At 38.2% G+C, this 16,574-nt stretch overlaps 1 long non-coding RNA gene and 1 other non-coding gene across 2 annotated transcripts; one reads left to right on the top strand and one right to left on the bottom strand.

The window, feature by feature from the left end:
• Window positions 1-7,102: 7,102 nt before the first annotated feature.
• TRNAY-GUA (transfer RNA tyrosine (anticodon GUA)) lies at window positions 7,103-7,188 on the top strand. Its single transcript is given in 2 exon segments — window positions 7,103-7,139; window positions 7,153-7,188. It is a non-coding gene; the product is annotated as a tRNA-Tyr (tRNA).
• Window positions 7,189-7,257: 69 nt separating this feature from the next.
• Window positions 7,258-11,104, bottom strand: LOC148802701 (uncharacterized). Its single transcript, XR_016082899.1, has 3 exons — window positions 10,666-11,104; window positions 9,017-9,095; window positions 7,258-8,223 (listed from the first exon to the last, which is right to left on the bottom strand). It is a non-coding gene; the product is annotated as an uncharacterized LOC148802701 (long non-coding RNA).
• Window positions 11,105-16,574: the final 5,470 nt, after the last annotated feature.

The raw sequence follows: 16,574 nt of genomic DNA, 5'->3' as shown, positions 1-16,574 counted from the left end.
CGAAATGGTGCACTAATGGTGTCCTATTTATATTATGCGGGGCTGGCCAACAAGACATCTATAATTTGTTTTTGGAAGTTTCAAGTATATATAAATAGTTTCGCGAATGTATAAACAATTGACCCTTGAAATAATAATAAAATATTACTCTTTCTTTTGTCAAAATGTTTCTCTTATCAATTATCTATGAACCGGTTTTGGATTGGACCCGTTCAGTCTAAAATCAATTTGGACGAATTGGATGGACCAATAAGATATATTAGATTGGACCAATCTGGTCCAAAATATTTATTAGATTGGATTGGATCTGGTCCATCTGTAACAAATTTATATTAAATTAGGTTGGGTTAAGCCAATACCTAGTCTATTGAGATACGGTAAGAGTGTATGTGTCAATGGACCGGGTTTGAATTGAAACCAATCTAAATCAAAATTCATTGAACAAATTGAATAGTCCAGACATTGAATTGGACAGGTCCAAATTGGTCCAAAACATTCATTGGATTGGATTGGACCTGGTCCATTTATAATGGACTTACATTGGATTGAATCGGATTGGACCAAGTCCAGTCCAATTGACACCCCTAGTTGAAACGAAACAGTAGTAGTCTACAATTCAAGCTTAGGCATCATGTATGTGTTTGGTTCTGTTTACGCTTTTTCATTTAATGTTTGTACTTTATTTGCTTGCAAAACCGAGAAATGTAATAATTACAACCATTTATGACAACTAAGTGCCACTAGGCACTACATCAGCATAACAGTGAAAAAACGCCAAACCGTTGGGGAAAACTTTAAAAAATAACTTCCCCAAACAACAAGTATACACAGAAACTGAAGTCACTTTTTATTATCCTTGATGCATACAAAAGAGCACGAGAGGGGATCTGCTGAAGTGACACCTATGTGGCAGTATTTATTGAATAAATGCCCACGGTTCCAAACACCCTCCATATTAACAAACACTATTGAATAAATGACAACTATTTATGTATTATAGAGAGGGACCAATGATTTTTTTTTCTTTTCACTGTTATAGCTTCATAATCAAAATCCAAAAATTGAACAAATCAATTTGACAGTAATATGAATTAGGTAGACGATACTAATCAAACATCTTAACACAGTAATATGAATTAGGGAGATGATACTATGCCAAATTGCACCTCACACCGTGTTAACAGTCACTTACAGTTGTGCATTGAGAATATTTCTCTATAAATAAAAATATGTAAAGATGGAGATATTTTCAATACACAACTGCAAAAGGCTATGAAAACGGTGTAAAGATGCTATTATGAATGCTGAATCCGGCCTCTTGTCATGCAACTCAGTTAAAAGCCCAACTAAATTCTACGAGTTCACATAAGCACATCCCAGTTGTGTATAGAGAACATATCTCGATGACATACGAGAGATGTTCCCAATGCATAGCAAGATGTGCTGATGTGATCTCAAATTCTGCTACTATTGAGCATTCTAACCCTAATTTATTTAATATTGTTTGATGTTGCTCGATCCTAGGTGGTGCAAGAACTGAGGTCGTAGTCAGATGATCCTTGCCAGCTGGGTGGAGCCGAGGTGGAAAGACGAAGTTGCGCTCCAAGATCTGCAGTCAGTCAATAGAAAGCAAAGGGAGCCGGGCCGAGCAGAGTAACGGTGTGGGAGTTAAGAGTTAGATCCCTTACATTGAGCGGAAGGTACCTTTTTATAGCCAAAAATCCATGTCCTGGTAGGATGAGGTTTCCGTGGTTGTCGGGATGAGGTTAACCATCGAGGTCTTCGAGATAAGACCTAATCCCTAGTAGGGTTGTCCCCATCCTATCTCATGTCTCGGTCACGCTTATCCATATGGCATCGTCTATGGAGGTCGAGCTTCCTCCGCGGGCTGGCCACAGATTTGGGACCACTCCTTGTTGCTTGAACCTTGGGGATATGGCTCGAATACGGGCTTTATACTACATTCCTAAGGAGTACGAACTTAGGTGTTTGAGGGCTGGTGAGAGGCCCACAGATGCTTGGTCAAGCGAGCTTTGTGTGTATGATAAGAGCCTAGAGTTTGGATCGAGGATCCCATTGCACGAGGGGATGGCCGAAGTGTTTGACTGGTATTGAGTGCTGCCAATGCAGTTGATGCCGAACTCCTTTAGGTTCCTAATCGGGTTGATGTCCTACTGTTTTATCCACAATCTCAAGCTTACCCTAGGGATGGTTTCCTACTTCCTCCAACTGAAGCACCACCAGCAAGAATACTACTACTTCCCGGCGAGGAGGCACATTAAAGTGCTTGTCAGGGGCCCGTCCTCGATGAAGCACTAGAAGGAGGATTCTCCTTTGTGCGTTACCCTAGATGTACGCCTCTTCCTGCCGTGCTACGGGATCTAAGGACTAAAGTGCCGCAGCCTATGCTGGCCCGACTTACCGAGGAGGAGAGAGCGGTGATAAGCCTACATTTGTACATATTTTCATACCTCTAACTTGATGATTTTGGGTAATAATGCTTTTGGAATTAGCATGGTATTGCACAAATTATGATGAAATTGTCTTGCAAGATGATTTGGAGCTTAATTGTGCAATTTTAAGGAGGAGTTCGATTTAATTGATCAAGATAATCAGAGAGGAGGGACAATGCAGCAATGATGCTCCATGATGTAGACATGATGGAGAGAATCCATTGAAATTGGATTTGATATGTATGCATAAAAATCGTGAAATTTTCTATTTTGATATAGTTCCCGTAGTTTGGGTATAACTTTCTTTCTATAACTCGGATTGAGGTGATTCAAACGGCTAATTAAAGATAAGAGATAGGACTACAACTCTGGTGTTTATCACTCAATCTAATTCCACCGCTAACCAAGTGCAATTCGAACTACAAGTTTCGGGTCTGGTAGTTGGCAGTGCAGAAGAGATAGGAATTCAATTGAGATAAAGACTAAGAGACCTAATTTGTGTTGAATTAGGAGTCTGCATTGAGAAGCAATTGAGGGGAAACTGCACTATAAAAAGGACCATAGACTCAAGGCAAAGGGGCACATCCTTAGAGAAAATTCAACAGAGAAGAGAAGATGAAGTAGTCTCAGCACATCAAAAGAGAAGAGGAAGCAATTTCAGCACGCGAGAGGAGAGGAAGAATCCAAATTCAAGAGGGAGAAAGGCTTAGTTGCTACACTTGTATTCTACCTTCAAAGGCTAAAGTGTTCTTGTTATTCTATCCATTCTTTGATGTGTTCTTGCTATGTTTCCCCTTTAATTTTTTTGAGTATGTTGAATTTAATGATGTTTAGCTAAATTCTCTTAGCTAGGGTTTAGATGGATTTTGATCTTAAGATTATATAGTTATTTGTTTAATTAAATTCAAGACCTTTATTATTTGCATGAGAAATTTTTTATTGCTATGCTCAATGCTTTAAAAGAATTGGCCAATCTTTTAATGATTTGATGATTCATGCATGACTGACCAAATGATTGTTATGAATTAGAACCCTAGGTAATAAAAGTCGCATGATAGACTATGATATCGAAAGATGATTAACTCATTTGTGGGAATCAAGGAAGCTTAGTGAGTCAAATCCCCTTCTACGATTAGAGGTTTCCAAAGAAATTAATGCTTATTTTTACTTTTGACAACCACTTAGAAATTTGATGGTAGAATTGGATTAATAAAGGATTAATATGACTTGAGAAAGCTTATTAATTAATTTAGGGAAATCCACCATCATATGCAAGTAACTTTAATATATCTTAGGGTAATTTCGGTCTTGAGTTGGATTAAATAGATAATTATATAACCTTGATTTAATGAAATCTAAACCCTAGCTGCATTCATCCATCAATTCATTTTTTATTAAGTTCTTGGATTTGCATTAACTCTTTTAGTTTTTATTCATTCAATTGATTCACGAGTTCAACTTAGGTTAGTTTAAAATTGATTTGGTACTGTGATCTAGTCTCTATGGGATCGACACTTTTCTCATCATTATATGCACATTTGACTAAGGTACACTTGCCTGAATTAACTGTGCATAAATCACACAACAAGCAGCTATAGACGCAATTAAACGTGCCTAAGGGCAGCAGCTCAGCTCTTCACATGCTGTAGTTGACTATTCGCTTTGGGGATGGGCACATGACGGAGGTTGTACCTGAACAGCTTCTCCACGGAATCATGACGCTGGCCATTCGGTGAGAGGCCGCGGAAACAACAAGTGGTGCCCTGGAGTGCTTGCTCCTTCACCAAGTTGCTTCAGTAAGTCCATGCTTATTCTTACTTTCTTGTTTGGTTGAAGTTGATCATACTAACACGGTTCCTTTTGTAGAGTGCTTGTTCGGCGGTTGCAGTGGTTGACCACCTCTAGGCATTGCGGTGCCTCTACGACTCTAAGCACACCGAGCTTGTGGGTCTAATAGCTCAGTTGGCCGAGATCGAGGCAGCTGGTGAACAAATGGTCCGCTGGAGAGGGAGGTGGCCGAGTTGAAGCACATGATTGATGAGTGGTCGAACATCATTCACAATCTGAAGAAGCGCATTAGCGAGCTAAAGGATGAGCGGGAGCATATGAAGAAGGAGGCTGCTAACCGGGAGGCTCAAGTGGTTGCTTAATTTCGGGGCTCAGTGGAATATCAACACGAAATGGACGACGTCACCGCGTGTTCCTTTGAGATGGGGTTCAACCTTTTTCAGAATAGGGCGTTGCACCACTTCCCAGACTTTGCTGAGGTCACGCAAGGCTGGGGTCCTTATGATGCCACCACTCCTGAGGATAACACCCCTGTGAACGTGCCTGAGGAGAATGAGGAGGCCGAGGACCGTCCTATCGAGGATTGAAGTGCTTGTTTGCCGCTGATGTCGCTTGTTTGGTTTTTTGCTCTACTCTGCTGATGTTGTTGTTCCTTGATTTTTTTGGCTATGATGTGAATAGCTCGGTATGTCGAGCTCCAAGCTACCTATAGAACTTCGATTAATTAATAGAATACGTCTTTTGGTTCCAATCTTGTGAGTTGCCTCCTTTCTTTGGCTCTTTTTTTTTCTTTGTAGTTGTGGGCTTCGGTCTTATCATGACCAAGGTCAGTTGTGGCCGAGATCTTTGGTCTCTGGCTTTTGGCCGAAGTATTGTTCGAGCTCTCATCTTTTGGAGGGATGCTCAGTTACCGGTCTCGGGGGCTTTTGGCTCTTTGTGGGTTATCGTTCCTCAGCTAGCTCTTCTTTGACAATCTATCAATAGGGTGTGCAGAGTTCGATGACTACTCTTTGGCCTTTGGAGGCGAGAGCGTTCTTCTCCGCTTTAGGCTCTAGCCGTTGACAACCGACTCAGTTTGCTTGGTTGGCTAAATGCTATCGAACTATGTGTTGGAGGCCCTGGCCATTTAGTGATCAGCCAGGTTAGTGTGTAGGTGTTCTAGCCATTGAGATGTGTTGTGTGGTATGTGTCGGGTATGTGCGGTGTGCAGCGTGTGTGTGTAGTGTGTGCAGTGTGTGTGTGTGTGTGTGTGTGCGGTACATGCCATGCAATCTGTGTCAAACAACCATCTTGTAGGGAAAAGAATCTCTTGATTGATATTGAGTTATTGATAATACATTCAAAGATTCCCAGTATTTTAACTCCTTTATATGGGTTTGTCGTCGAGGTCTCTTAGTCTGTAGGTACCGAGTCCGAGAAATCTAGTGACTCTGTATGGTCCTTCCCAGTTGGGTCCGAGCTCACCTTCTCTTGGGGCGGGCTCTATGACTTTGCGGAGGACGAGATCACCAGTTTTGAACTCCCTTCTTCAAACTTTGGAGTCATAGTATTTGGCCATCTTCTATTGCTGTGCTACCATCCTGATGTGTGCTCAGTCCCGTGCTTCCTCCACCAGGTCTAATTCTGTGCGGAGGTCCTCGTCGTTCTGCTCATCATCGTAAAACTCAGTATGGAGGGTTAGCGGGCCTATCTCCACGGGTATCATGGCTTCAGCCCTGTAGGTTCGACTGAAGGTTGTTTCTCTAGTAGTCATCTACGGAGTACTTTTGTATGCCCAGAGAATGCTCAACAACTCCTTGACCCACCTTCCCTTGCCTTGATCAAGTCTAGTCTTTAGGTTGTGCAATAGGGTTCGGTTGGTCACTTCAGTATGCCCATTGCTTTAAGGTCGGTGCACGACGGTAGTCCGGTGGTCGATCTTCAAGTCGGTATAGAGGGCTTCGAACTTCCGGTCAGTGAACTGTGCTCCATTATCTGCGATGAGGACCCGTGGAATACTGAATTGGCAGACAAGGACCGATCCTAGGTGGTGCAAGAACCGAGGTCGCACTCAGATTATCCTTGCCAGCTGGGCGGAGTCAAGGTGAAAGGATGAAGCCGCGCTCCAAGGTCTGTAGTCAAGAAGGAGATCAGAGGCCTAAGGAGTTATCCCTGGGTAGATACTTCGGCGCTCAAGTCAGTAGAAAGCAAAGGGAGTTGGGCCGAGCAGTTGGAGATCAATGCTGGTCCGAGCAGAGTAATGATGTGAGAGTTAAGAGTTTGATCCCTTACCTTGACCGGGGGGTATCTTTTTATAGTCAAAGATCTATGTCCTAGTTGGATGAGGTTTTCGGGGTTGTTGGGATGAGGTTAACCATCGAGGTCTTCAGGATAAGACCTAATCCCCAGTGGGGTTGTCCCCATCCTATCTCTTGTCTCGGCCGCGCTTATCCATATAACACAGTGGTGACGTGGCTGAGATGATAAAATAGGTCACGGAGTATTATAGCACTAACATGGCCAAGGTGACAAGGCGGCCACATGGCGTCCAAAGCCAGCTCATCCACAACCCGAACATTGTTGTTTCAAGGATCACTCATTCGATATAAACGTTAAGTGGGTTTGGATCCAAACTAATCCCCCACCCGCACCTAAATCCCGAGAGGCATATTTATCTATACAAAAATTGACAAATCTGCGCAATGTCAATTAAAAGATTATTTGACATTTTGATGCCATCAAATTTTAAACTTGGTGAACACACAACTATAAATGTTATCAGAGCATTTAAAAAAATCGATCAGAGCATTCTCATTCGAGAATCACATTCGGATTGTAGCAATCTTAGATTAAATATTAGAGTTAATATATTTAAACAAAATCCGACCTTAGCTCAGTTGGTAGAGCGGAGGACTGTAGTTGGTAAACAGAAATCCTTAGGTCGCTGGTTCGAATCCGGCAGGTCGGATACTTTTACTTTTAATCAAGCTCAACCTATCTAACTATTTGATCAGTTAGATTTACTTCATTTTACTGCGTATGTGCGGGTTCACTCAATTAAGTAGAATGTCCGGAGCACCATTGCAATCGCCTATAACGGTAGTTGCTGCAAGTTACAAACGACAGAGCTTTGGTGAGAGCACTAAGGACACAAAATCGGGCGACAATCTTTTCTTTCCCTCACCATTATTGGTTTCAGTAGTCTCTCCATTTCTACCCTCATTAATATACAACGTTTTTATGTCTTGCATAGGAAAAACCAAGCTTTGTTTCTTCGAGAAGTAAAGGTTTTTGAATTTTTAAAATCTCTCTTCTTCTCAAACAAGAGAACAGAGCTACAGTGCTTGAAGCTCTGGTTTTTGTCATTGGGGTTCGGTTTATCTCCGCCACCGTCTTCTTCATCGACCCCCTCCGGCACTGCACCTTCGTGGCAAGATTAGCGATAGGTTGGAGATCTCAGAACTTTCGATCAAGTGCCCGGATCTTCTGAGTATCTCTCAGATCTACAAAGAACCCATCTGGTCCATTGATCTCGGCTAAAGCTCCGGTTGGAGGGGGATACGAGGTCTCGAGCACAACCAATGAGTGGGCAATTGTGAGAGGGGACCGGAACTGGACCTTGCAGATCATAATGCTATTGGTTTGAGAGAAAGCAAGCGAGTCGGCGAAATTCCAATCGGAAGCAGAGGATGTCAATGCTTATCAGTGAGAGAGTGAGAGAGGGATCGGAATTGTACTTGTAGATCGTAGTGCCGTTGGTCCGAGAAAAAGCAAGTGAGTTGACGAGATTCCAATCTACAGCAGAGGATGTTGGTGCTTCTCCCCAATCCGGAGATTCCATCGGAGCATAGGACGCTGCTACTTCTCCTTCAAGGTTCGTCTTCGCTGTTGTCGAAGATAACCAACAATAGGTTGGTCCCTGTCGTGTTAATGTCGGTGATTGGTTCAACAGTAGAACCAGTCTACCTGGTCTACTCTCCAGAATAGAGTTAGCACCATCTGCCTAAACCAAAAAAGGCATTTTCGACCATAAAAAAGGTATATTAAGGATTTTCGAAAATTTAATAATTACGTGATATGTCCTGTGAACAGTTTACAATGGAATGTTAACAGTAGGGGAAGTTTTATGTAGTTTGTAGCGATAGTTAATTTTCAAACAATAAAGTTAAGTTTAGTCAATTAGCTAAAATATAAGGATAGTTTAAGAAATTTAAGCTTTTAAATTTTGTATTTCATTTCTAATATCAATAAAAACAATTATTATTTACTATACATATATTTATTTAATATGATTTATATAAAATATTAGAGATGTGCCTATTTATATTTTAAAAGTTTTATTATTTAAATATGACATCGTAGGTTGATCCATTTGACTTGGATGGCCCAATTACCACAATGGATGGAAGACTAATGTCATTTTTGGATTGGTTTTATATTACTATAAAAGTATTGAATATAAATTTAATTGACATAATTTATTTGTTGTAAAATAATAGTTAAAAATACTTTTATGTGCATAATAGTAAAGAAAGATATAGATTTGATTGGTGAAAGACTTTCCTCAGATCATGTCTTTTCCCATAGGTTTTTCTTACCTTTCCCGTATAATAATGGAAAACCAGCGGAGGGGCCTTGAGAAGTTAAATTATTGTATAGATAAAAAAGAAGTTGATAAGCTTAGAGAAAAAATTATTTAAAAAAAATTAAAATTTATGTCTAATAATAGTGATGAGAACCTCACGTCAAGATGGTTGCAGAGGGAATAACAAAGAAACAGTACATGTGCCACCCACCTGGTAAGCAAAAACAGTCCTCTGATCCCTTTCTGGATCAGCTTCAGGCTCCACCACTTCTTTCTTCTCTTTAAATCTCCTGCATGAATTAAGACACTTAACTGAATAAGCAGAAAGAGAAAGGCGAGAAAAGAAACTCATAAAATTGACAGAAACCTTTTGTTTAAGACCGCTAAATTGAGAACAGGTATAATAAAGATAATAATATAGGAAAGGCCTTATTGCAGGAGCCGCTGGGTAATCAAAGAAGTGACGATGGCGATGGCAGCCAAACCATAACAAGAGGCTCGTTATACATCTAGATTGGAATGTTAGGTTACAAAAAGATCATCCATCATCACTCTCACTCCCATTAACTGTCAGAAATAGAATTGGAGGATCTCAGAACCACTCTGATCAAAGGGTTCAGTCAGTTCAGTTACTTAAAAGATTGGGAATAAGGATACCAATCAATAGGTAATGCATGTAAATACATGCCAGCCAACTATTAGCCTTTCTACCCAAAAAAAAAAAAAAACGACAACTACAGCCCCAATTAAAAATAGAGCTTTCCTAATTTTTCCTTCAACAGAAAAGAAATCTAAGAAACTCCTTAAGGTCATCAAGTGAAAGCACCCAAGACCTTGGGGCCAAAGAGGCAAACACAGGATAATCCCAAAAAGGAATCCCATCAGGAGGAAATAAAGAAAGCAATGTAAATCAGTGCTCAAACAAAGGGACAATGAGGAGTCCCAAGTGTATAACTCCTACAGGAACATTAATGAAAGTTTCAATATTTCTCCAACAATTTTCATGAATTTCCCAATTGATATATAGTCTATGAAATATGAGGAATGTAAGTCTCCTGAATACCATGATGGACCCTACACTCCTACAGATAAAAAAAAAAATGATTTAGTACTGATTGCAGCAGTTAATGTTCAACTATTAAAACATAACAGGTGCATATTCTTCTTTTTGTTTTGGTAAAAGAAGGTAAACATTCATATTTCCAGTAGTCTGACTTTAACAAGATTGATAAGTAAATAGAGTAGAAACAATCAACCAGCAGTGCTTCAGCTAACCATTTGGGTTGGTTATATATACTTCACTCTATTTTGGGGTTGTATCCTCAACCAGTTAATAACATCGATTATGTCAAGTAGTAGTTATCGAAGTAAAAATTGTAACATGTAGTTGTGAGAAATTGAGAATCAATGAAATTTAAAGTATGGGTCGGATGGGGAACAAGATCTAAAATGCAGATGGCATCCTGAGCATAGTCTTCCTATAATAAAAATAGTTATCAAAGTAACAACAGTAACGCATAGTGGATTAGTGGTGAGAAGCAATGAAGGTTAAAAGCATGGGACAGATGAGAATAAGTATCTAAAATGTGGATAGCACCCTGAGCAGATTCTTCTAGTAAGAAAGGACTACAGCTTGCATGTTCACTTCTCATTTTGCACAACAGAAAATATTAGAAGAACAAACATGCAGAAGGAACCAAGTTCCAAGGATTTTCTCACCCCCATAGATAAGTAATGCTCCATGGGCATCACATTAAACCCCTACAGATTTGGTGGATTTACTCAAAAGATCCACCAATATCTAGTTGAATTTAAGGCAAACAGTCTAAAAAAAGGGAAGAAGACACTGTAAACTCTTACTGGTAATCATTGTTATTACATTTGAGTCCAAGTAGAATTTTATCTTCAAGTCTTACTGCCTTCCATTTCCTGTCAGATTTTTTCTTCAAAGCCTTCAGACATAAGATCCTTCACTTTGCAACAAAGGAATACTTGGAGCTCTACTACCTTTAATCAAGGCCTTAGTCTCAATGGTTGTGATCAAAATGTTCAATACATCCAATCTGATTCAGAGAAGGAACACAAAGCCATATTTCAACTTTTGTAATATGTAAAGCTGATGATGAGCCCAACCGTCCCTTTGTCCATTGCAAAGCAACTTCCCTGATTTGCTATCCATTGCCTGCACCTTCTTTGTGTTTCTTAGGTGTTCCACTGAGCAACTACCAGCTTCTTCCAACTTTAGAGTCTCACCATTCCTTGCAATGTTTGCCTCTTGATGATTTTGGAGGTTGGAAGAAAAAAATGAGAAGTTATAAATAATAGGCTTCATTTTATGAAATAGGTTATTGAGAAGATCAAAGTTTTCAGTTCACCTAGAGAAATCTCAGACAACACGTTTCAAGAATGTGAATGTTTTATATCAGGAATGAGTGGACTATCCTGAGTTCCTGACCTGCACCTTTGTGTCCAATTCTCTGTTGATTGAACTTCTCCACTCAGATCAACATCATGGTTGCTTGAGCCTGCAGACAATACTAAATGGAGAGGTATCCTTTCTATATACCATGTGATTTCTCTTTCATCATGTGCCATCCCAAATCTTTCTTTGCTTTCATAGTTTTCCATATTTTCCCTTTTCATTAAAGAAAAATTGTGTTATTGTCGGTACATAGGAAAAAAAAAAAAGAATTAAAAGGCATTCAATGGAACAGACAAACCACACATATGTAATGCTACACCGTTCTGAAATCATACTAAAAAAGGAGTTTCATAATACATGATAATTTCTGTGCATACATTCCTAAAATATTATCCAAAACATATTAAAAGCAATAAAAAATTACAACAGACCTTATCACAATTCAATTTTTGGAAAAGCCGATAGCTTCGAAGCCTTGGGGAAGTTTCTACTTCTTAATCCCGTTACCAATGTGGGAATAATCAATCTACGTTTTCAACCCAAGTTAGACCTTGTATAGCAGTATAAGGTACATCTATCTCTTTTTCTTTTTATTTATTTATTTATTTTTGTTGTTGTTGTTTTGTGCAATCACTGTGCAATTTCAAATGAGATGTCTATACTAATTATTAGTTATTACCACTTATTTAAGTAGCCCAAAAATCTTATATGAATGGATGACGGAAATCTATATAAATATATTAAGCTCAAAGTAAGAAGGCTTGAGGATGAGGGAAATGAAATTTAAAAGTATTTTTTGTCTTTTTTTCTTAGAAATTATAAGAATGTCACTCTTCTCTCTCCTACCAACTCTCTCTCTCTTTCTTTTACTTACAAATTACAAGAATGTCATCTCTCTCTCTCTTGCCATCTCTCTCTCCTTATACAAAAATGATACTCTCTCTCTTTTATTTGTTCTCTGTCTATGCAATCTGTGGACCCTTAAATATTACTATAAGCATATACTAGCGAAGGGGGCCCTACGTTGTAGGGACTCGCTCATAAACTATCAGGCTCGAGCTCAATTCGAATTAGAAACTTGAGCTCGAGTCAAAAGCTCAGAAGTTCGAGCTCGACTACCTTTGATTGCAGGTCTCTCAAGCAGCCGAGGTGCCGAGCCGAAGTCTCCCTCAATTGCCAAGGTTCCTAATCGAGATCTCCCTTAGCTGCTTAAGTGTCGAGCTGAGGTTTCCCTAGCAGGCAAGGTGTTGAGCTAAGGTCTCCCTTAGTTGACAAAGTGTCGAGCTAAGGTCTCCCTCAATTGTCGAGGTGCTAAGCCGAGATCTCCCTCAGTGACCAAGGTGTTGAGCCGAGGTCTCCCTCAATGGTCAAGGTGTTGTCTAGCTCAAGCTCAATTCGAATTAAAAACTTGAGCTTGAGCTCAGAAGTTTGAGCTCGACTCAACTCGAACTCGACTACCTTTGATTGCAGGTTTCCTAGCAGCTGAAATGCCGAGCTGAGGTCTCCCTCAGTTGGAGAGAGAGAGTGTGGCATTTTTGTAATTTATAAGGAGAGAGATGGCAAGAGAGAGAAATATGACATTCTTGTAATTTGTAAGTAAAAGAGAGAGAGAGAGAGTTGGTAGAAGAGAAAGTGGCATTCTTGTAATCTGAAAAAAAAAAAAGCAAGAGAGAGAGAATTGTGAATTGAAAACAGTTGGGCTTTTAACTGAACTGCATGACAAGAGGCCGGATTCAGTCTTACCAATAGCATTCTTACACCATCTTCACAGCCTTTTGCAGCTGTGAGTTGAAAGCATCTCCATCTTTATATATTTTTATTTATAGAGATATTCTCAATGCACAGCTGCAAGTGACTGTTAACACGGTGTAAGGACTGAATCCAATTTAGCATAACAGTATCGCTCCCTAATTCATATTACTGTATTAAGATGTTTGATTAGTATCATCTACCTAATTCATATTACTGTCAAACTAATCTCTTCAATTTTTGGATTCTGATTATGATTTATGACGCTTTAACAGTGAAAAGCGAAAAAAAAAACGAACTAGAGGTTTTTCCCATTCCAAATACTTTCATAATACCAATATTGCCCCGAATTCTATGACAAAAAAAAAAAAACAGAACAAAAGCTCAAAACCCAGTAATGAGAGGTTTCTCCCATGTAGAAGGCCATCCAGAGTACTCACGAAATGCCCAAATGTTCTTCCAACAGGTGGCATCCAACAACTGTGTATATGTATCAGCGTATGGTCCCTGAAGAAACGAAAAAACTAATAACAGAGTACTCTCTGTTTCTTGAAAAACATATACATTTATTTATTCGCAAAATGAAATGAAGCTTGGCCGGACATATTAGGGTTCCTTTGATTTGTAGTCGGAATCGGAATTAAAATTCTTAGGAATCAGAATTGGAATGGTCCATTTCCATAATCTGTTTGGTTCAGACAGGAATAGAAATGGGAATTAAAATCATAAGGGATGGGATTTCATTTCCATGGGAGAGGCAAGGAATGACTATTCACTTAAATGGGAGAATGCCATTATAACAATAATGGAAATGGGATTCCGATTCTATCCAACCAAACAGTTGGATTCTGATTCCAGACCCCTACTCCCACAAACGAAACATGGCCTTAGTTCTGAACTTTTTCGACACTAATGGTATTTTGCATTTTTTTTTCTCTCTCAATGTCATAGAATGGAATACTGTATATGCATCTTTTACATCAATATTAATCAACCGGCATCTTTTTTTCTTCCAATGTAAACAAGGCATGTTTAAGTTGGCTTTGAATGTTCAGCACCTGTTCTATGATGAGGTTGCAGAGAAAAATCCTTCAAATCAGACCACCCATAGTCTCATGGGATGATAAACCCATTTGGATAGGGAATGAGTCAAGCCAGTTCACAGTCAAAACTGCTTATTTTAGTGCCTCCCCCGGAAGCTGAGTGATTAATCAAGCTCTTCTGGAGGTACTTTTTGATGGAGAGGAGTCCTAGAAGACACTTTGGCACCTCCCAGTGGAACCAACATGGGACCGGTAGCAGTGGAGCTGGAGTGGGTGGCGGTAGTGGCGGAAACAATGCGACCGGATACGGGGCCAGCGGGACTTTCCGTTAAACGTACGGTCGAGTCATCTACATGTATGTTTACGTGGTAATATCTATATCTTTAGTTTGTCGGGTGTTTCATGATCATCCACCTCACGTCCTCACCCTTTTTAAATAATGTGTTTTGAGTTTTTTTCTCTATTCTCCCTATAATAATATAATGTGTTGGGACGACACATATTGAGTTCGGATCTCCTGTTCACGTCTACCCACAATACACTATCTCCCTTATTTGGGAACATCTCCCCCTGTATAATACTATGCAAAGGATGAGATGTTCTTCATGTGTGGTTATAATAAATGTGGGCAGGGTTCTTGTGAGCAGGAGATCCAAACTCATACTGAAAAAATGAATAAAGTGAAAAGTTTGTTCACTTTGGTCTCTTTAATTCTGAGGGTATTGAAATTAGTGCTGTTTGCCTCATTCTATGGTATGAATTTAATTTCATTTTTTCTGAAAAAAATTAATTATTTCTTATTATATTTTATATTTAAGGATATTTTTCTCATATTCTACTATAATATAAAATTCATTTTTTCTTTAAACTGATAAACACCATGATTGTTTTTACTAATGATATAATTGAAAATAAAATTTAAAATCAACCCAAAAAAATATATTCTACTATAATATAAAATTCATGTTTTCTTAAAACTGATAAGTGAATACAAAAAAAAATCTATTCGACATATATCTCTAATGTTTCATATTAATTATTTTAAAAGTAAGTTTGATAAATACCATGATTGATTTTACTAATGATATAAATGAAAACAAAATTTAAAATCAACTCAAAAAATGAAAATGCTTTTTTACACAACAAAATTTAATAAATTAATATATTTATATTAATTTATTAAAAAGTGATTGGTACATATCAATTAAAAAATAAGTGTAGTAAATAAAAAGTGGAAATCAAATACAAATTAAATTTAAAATTAATCCAATAAATTAAATTATTATTTTTTATTTAGTGGCAAGTCAATAATTCTTGAATTTGTAGAAAACATTTGGGTATATTTATAATAATATATTAGACAAAAGTAAGTATGATAGTTGATAAATAAGAATTATTTTTATACAGAAATATAACAGAAGAATGTAAAAAAATTTAATTATAATTTAAATCATTAGATCAAATGTAAAGCATGTGTATTTTTCCTGAAAAGTGAATACCACAGGATGGTGATATAGTAATAAATTGATTAAATTTTCAACACTTTATTTCTGTATATAATCATATTTATTTTTGTTTAATATAATAAATATATGGTATTAGAGATGTTTTCAATTTTTATAAAATCTATTCATTTTATAAATTTTTGTAAGTTTTTTATATTATTATTTTTTCTAATTTTTATTTTTTAATTATGTTATTTAAAAGCTTGTAACTATTGGCTTATCATGAAAAATGAGACTTAACTTCACTTTTTGGGCTAGTTAAGCTATATAGCATGAGATGTGTTTAAATATTTTCTGCACAATTTATGCATTTTTTGTAAATTTTTGTGTTTTATATTTTTTATTATAATTATTATATCCAAGTTGACACATTTAAGTCAAAAGGTTGAACCACCACCAAATAGAAAAATAAATTCATTTTTGAGCTAGTTCTAAATTGAATAAATTTCTTAACTTAGTCCAAAAAAATTTAAGATGGAAAGTTAAATTTTATATATGCCTGCTTTCTGTGTGCGCAAAATGAAATCTACTCGTACAAGTAGATGAATGCCTTCACGTGCGAGTACTTTTGAGCGTGTGAATATCTCTCTCTTCCGGTTCCCTCTCCCCCTCCGGCCAACTCTCTCCCTCTTTCCCTCTCTCTTCAGTTCCCTCTGACCAACTTTCTCCCTCTTTCCCTCTCTCTTCCTCTCTCCCATCGACCATCTCTCTCTCTCCCTCCATCCATATTATGATTGTATGTATCCTGATAAAATTTTGTTCGAGTCTTTCCGACTTTCGAGTTTCGTTCCCAAATTCGAAGTTTCGAACTCATATGTTCTCACCTCCGATTCCATTACAGAGAGATTGGTAGGAAGATATTGGAGTTTTTGGCAGTTATCTCGACGGCCAACACCAGCTCACTACAGCATCTTTCTCGTCTGCAACTCTAGGATTTGGATATAATATCGAATTTGAATCAAGTTCGAGAGTTTGAACTGAGCTGAGCAGGTAAATGGATTTTGACGAGTACAATTATCTAGAAAAAGTGGTGGAAGATCCAGGAAGTCG

The sequence above is a fragment of the Nelumbo nucifera genome, chromosome 2 (genome assembly GCF_055504915.1).
Source record: "Nelumbo nucifera cultivar China Antique chromosome 2, China Antique-T2T, whole genome shotgun sequence".
NCBI lineage: Eukaryota > Viridiplantae > Streptophyta > Magnoliopsida > Proteales > Nelumbonaceae > Nelumbo > Nelumbo nucifera.
The sequence above is the reverse complement of the archived record's forward strand: the minus strand, read 5'-3'. Positions and strand labels throughout refer to the sequence as shown.